Source organism: Tachyglossus aculeatus, chromosome 12 (assembly GCF_015852505.1).
Source record: "Tachyglossus aculeatus isolate mTacAcu1 chromosome 12, mTacAcu1.pri, whole genome shotgun sequence".
NCBI classification, from domain to species: domain Eukaryota; kingdom Metazoa; phylum Chordata; class Mammalia; order Monotremata; family Tachyglossidae; genus Tachyglossus; species Tachyglossus aculeatus.
In genome coordinates, this window is record NC_052077.1 from 30,957,668 (window position 1) to 30,962,806 (window position 5,139).

Genomic DNA, 5,139 nt, shown 5'->3' on the forward strand with positions numbered 1-5,139 from the left:
TCTGTGGCTTTGGATCGCTCACCTTTCACAAGTAGTAGTCGCTTTTGGCCCCTTCCTGCTTCCTCGGGCTTAGAGATCATTACTTGATTTGAGAGGTGCTCTCTTCCCACTTCTGCCACTTCCTTGGGCAAGTCATTTAGCTTCTCCTTTTCTCTCTTCTCATCTTTTCAATACCATTTTTAAATGGCATCTAAGTGCTTCCCAAGTGCCAGCTGCTGGGATAAATACAAGATAATCAGGTTGGACACAGTCCGTACCCCACATGGGGCTCATAGTCTCAGTCCCCATTTTACAGATGAGGTAGCTGAGGCACAGAGAAGTCAAGTGACTTGCCCGTGGGCACACAGACACCTGACGGAGTAGGTATTAGAACTCAGGTCCTCTGACCCCCAAGCCCAGAGTCTTTCCACCAGGCCACATTGCTTCCGTCAACTGAGGCTATGGAACAGGGTTATCTACCCCAGTGTTTGGCACATTTCCATTCATAAGTGCCACAACTATTACCTTTGGGGTGGTTCTGGTTCCTACAAAAGGACTAGGAAGGATAATTCTACTGGAACACATTCTAATCTTGGAGATTAATAATAATAATGGCATTTGTTAAGCACTTACTATGTGCAGAGCACTGTTCTAAGCGCTGGGGGGGTGATACAAGGTGATCAAGTTGTCCCACAGGGGGTTCACAGTCTTAATCCCCATTTTACAGAGGAGGTAACTGAGGTTCAGAGAAGCAGCATGGCTCAGTGGAAAAGAGCACGGGCTTTGGAGTCAGAGGTCACGGGTTCAAATGCTGGCTTTGCCAATTGTGAGCTGTGTGACTTTGGGCAAGTCACTTAACTTCTCTGTGCCTTAGTGACCTCATCTGTAAAATGGGGATTAAGACTGTGAGCACCCCCGTGGGACAACCTGATCACCTTGTAACCTCCCCAGTGCATAGAACAGTGCTTTGCACATAGTAATCACTTAATAAATGCCATTATTATTAAGTAAAGTGACTTGCCCAAGGCCACACAGCAGACATGTGGTGTAGTCGGGATTCGAACCCATGACCTCGGACTCCAAAGCCCGTGCTCTTTCCACTGAGCCACGCTGCTTCTCCAATACCCAAAGTGCCATTTGTGTGATCATATAAAAAATACATATTTTGTGGCTTGTAAAGAAGACTGGCTCTACATTGGTTCCACTTAAAAAAACTTGATGTGTTTAATTCCTTTATTACCCCTGAATACCTGTTTGTGACTGTACTTATATATGTTTAAGTCGTAACAATTCAGAATAAACACAGGCTAATTTTCATCCATGTTCCTTCCAAGATTAGGGGTAGAGGAGAGTCAGGTTTTTCCCAAACCCTCCGATTTTTGCCCATCCACCTCCATGTCAATCAACCGATGGTATTGAGTACTTGCTGTTTGCAGAGCAATGTAGTAAGCGCTTGGGAGAGTACAACACAAAGAGTTGGTAGGTGTGTTCCCCAGAAATTCCTCCCATCAGGCACTTAAGGCAGCCCGTCTTCTCTGCCATTCTCTTCTACTTCACTGATCTGCAACAATCCAATCCACATCCTTTGGTCCACTAATAATAATAAAAATGATGGCATCTGAAAGCGCTTACTATGTGCCAAGCACTGTTCTAAGCGCTGGGAGAGAGAAAACGTAATCAGGTTGTCCCACATGGGACGCACAGTCTTAATTTCCATTTTAAAGATGAGGCACAGAGAAATGAAGTGACTTGCCCAAAATCACAGAGCAGACAAGTGGCGGAGCTGGGATTAGAACCCACGACCTCTGACTCCTAAACCCGTGCTCTTTCCATTGAGCCACGCTGCTTCTAAAATCCCTCCAATAGAGGGAATTCTAGTCCAGCAAAGGGGGTTGTCACTGAAAGAGAAAAGAGTCAGTAGCACACTCTCCACCCAATCCTGCTCCACCTCCACATTCTGCACAGGTGTATACATTGGCCCACTATAAATGCAACCATATAGGAATCATCCAGGTAAGGAGCGGAGAAGTGACTCAAAGAGGGAAATGGCCATAAAGCCGCTGTGCTGACTCCATCTGCTTGACCCTGTTCTGTCCCAGTTCGTATCCTTTTTTCGATTTACCAGGATACAAACTGAGGCTACACATCACACATCCATTGTGCTATCAAAGCCCTACTGAGAGCTCACCCCCTCCACGAGGCCTTCCCAGACTGAGCCCCCTTTTCCCTCTCCTCCTCCCCATCTCCCCGCCTTACCTCCTTCCCCTCCCCGCAGCACTCGTATATATTTGTACAGATTTCAACTGTACCTCCGTCTCGTCTGTCTTGCTATCAATCCAGGACCTTCTGGCTTGGATCTCCCTCCCTCTTCATGTCTGACAGACTATCTTCAAAGCCCTCCTAAAAGTGCATCTCTTGATTTCTCTGACTAAACTCTCATTTCCCCATTGACATCACCTATGCATTTAAGTCTGTACCCCATCTCAGACCCACAGCACTTAAATGCATATCATCATCATCATCAATCGTATTTATTGAGCGCTTACTATGTGCAGAGCACTGTACTAAGCGCTTGGGAAGTACAAATTGGCAACATATAGAGACAGTCTCTACCCAACAGTGGGCTCACAGTCTAAAAGCATCCTTATAGACTGCTATTTCCCCTATCTGAAATTTATATTAACACCTGTCTCTCCTTTTATAGTAAAGATCTTTAGCAGCAGGGTTAGCGGCTAACAACTCTACCTTATTGAACTCTCCTAAGCACTCTGTGCACAGTAAATAGTAATAGTATTAAGGGTTTTCTGTATGCAGAGAAAGTGCTGGGAAAGAGTGTGTAGGTGGGAATTAGAAACACCCTGCCCCTTAAAGGGTTCACAATTTATGAAGCACTCAAATAATTTTGGTGTTCATTAAGTGCTTACTACATGTCAAGCACTGTACTAGGTTTTGGCAAATATGGACTAATCAGGTCTCACATAGAGTTCACAGACTAAGTAGAACGAGTGCCCCCATTTTGCTGATGAGGAATCTGAGGCACAGAGAAGTTGTGATTTCCCCAAGATCACACAGCAGGTAAGTGACGGAGTCAGAATTAGAACCTAGGTCCTCTGGCTCTCAGGCTCCTGCTCTTACCAGTAGGCCCCAGTGTTTCCCTGTTCTATTTCACCAGTAAGTGGTTTTTTTTTTACCACATTGATTCTGGGGACTACATTAATAATATTATTATTATATCAATAATAGAGAAGCAGCATGGCTCAGTGGTGAAGAGCCCGGGCTTTGGAGTCAGAGGTCATGGGTTCAAACCCCGGCTCCGCCAATTGTCAGCTGTGTGACTTCGGGCAAGTCACTTCACTTCTCTGTGCCTCAGTGACCTCATCTGTAAAATGGGGGATTGAGACTGTGAGCCCCATGTGGGACAACCTGATCACCTTGTAACCTCCCCAGCGCTTAGAACAGTGCTTTGCACATAGTAAGCACTTAATAAATGCCATCATTATTATTATTATTATTATTAATCCATCCTAACTGTAGGAAACTGACTAGTTCATGCTGCTCTCAATGTCGGCACACTGTCCGGGCCCTCAGAGGGGAGGACGCCCGCTTCTCTCATTTTCCTCAAAATGAAACAGGCCTGGTCTTTTAGACTGTGAGCCCACTGTTGGGTAGGGACTGTCTCTATATGTTGCCAATTTGTACTTCCCAAGCGCTTAGTACAGTGCTGTGCACATAGTAAGCGCTCAATAAATACGATTGATGATGATGATGGTCCTGGTTTGGAGCTGGTGAAGTTGCCTGCCTGGGTGCCTAAAGGCTCTTGGTAACCTCATCATCATAATCAGCGTGGCTCAGTGGAAAGAGCACGGGTTTGGGAGTCAGGGTTCATGGGTTCTAATCCCGCCTCTGCCACTTGTCAGCTGTGTGCCTTTAGGCAAGTCAACTTCTCTGTGCCTCGGTTACCTCATCTGTAAAATGGGGATTAAGACTGTGAGCCCCATGTGGGACAACCTGATGACCTTGTATCTCCCCCAGCGCTTAAAACAGTGCTTGGCACGAAGTAAGCGCTTAACAAATGCCATTATTATTATAATCAATGGTATTAGTGAGTGCTTACTGTGTGCAGAGCACTGTACTAAGCACTTGGGAGAGGATGATAGAGCGTTGGCAGACGTGTTCCCTGCCCACAACGAGCTTATTTCCAGTGACGATGCTCTAAGCCGCTACTTCATGACATCACCTTCTCAGTGATTTCCCACCATAAATGGGTGTGAGCCTGGTGTGGGCAGGGAGTTGTCCCTCTTTATTGCTGAATTGTACTTTCATTCATTCATTCAATCGTATTTATTGAGTGCTTACTGTGTGCAGAGCACTGTACTAAGCGCTTAGGAAGTACAAGTGGGCAACATATAGAGACGGTCCCTACCCAATAACGGGCTCACAGTCTAGAAGGGGGCTCACAGTCTAGAAGCGCTTAGTACAGTGCTCTGCACACAGTAAGCGCCCAATAAATACGATAGAAAGAATAAATAAATGGGTGCGTGTTTCCTGAAAGTTTGGATTTTAAGGAGTCCAGGCCGTTTACCCTGGCAGTGTGCAGTTCTTGCGGCCTTCCTTCAGGACTGAAGGAGCGCAGAGGCCACCTGCTGCTCACTTTCATTCATTCATTCAATCGTATTTATTGAGCGCTTACTGTGTGCAGAGCACTGTACTAAGCGCTTGGGAAGTACAAGTTGGCAACATCTAGAGATGGTCCCTACCCAACAGCGGGCTCACAGTCTAGAAGGGGGAGACAGACAACAAAACAAAACATAGTAACAAAATAAAATAAATAGAATAGTAAATATGTAAAAGTAAAATAGAGTAATAAATCTGTATAAACATATTCATTCATTAATTCATTCAATCGTATTTATTGAGCGCTTACTGTGTGCAGAGCACCGTACTAAGCACTTGGGAAGTACAAGTTGGCAACATATAGAGACGGTCCCTACCCAACAGTGGGCTCACAGTCTAGAAGGGGGAGACAGAGAACAAAACAAAACATATTAACAAAATAAAATAAATAGAATAAATATGTACAAGTAAAATAAATAAACAGAGTAATAAATACGTACAAACATATATACATATATACAGGTGCTGTGGGGAAGGGAAGGAGGT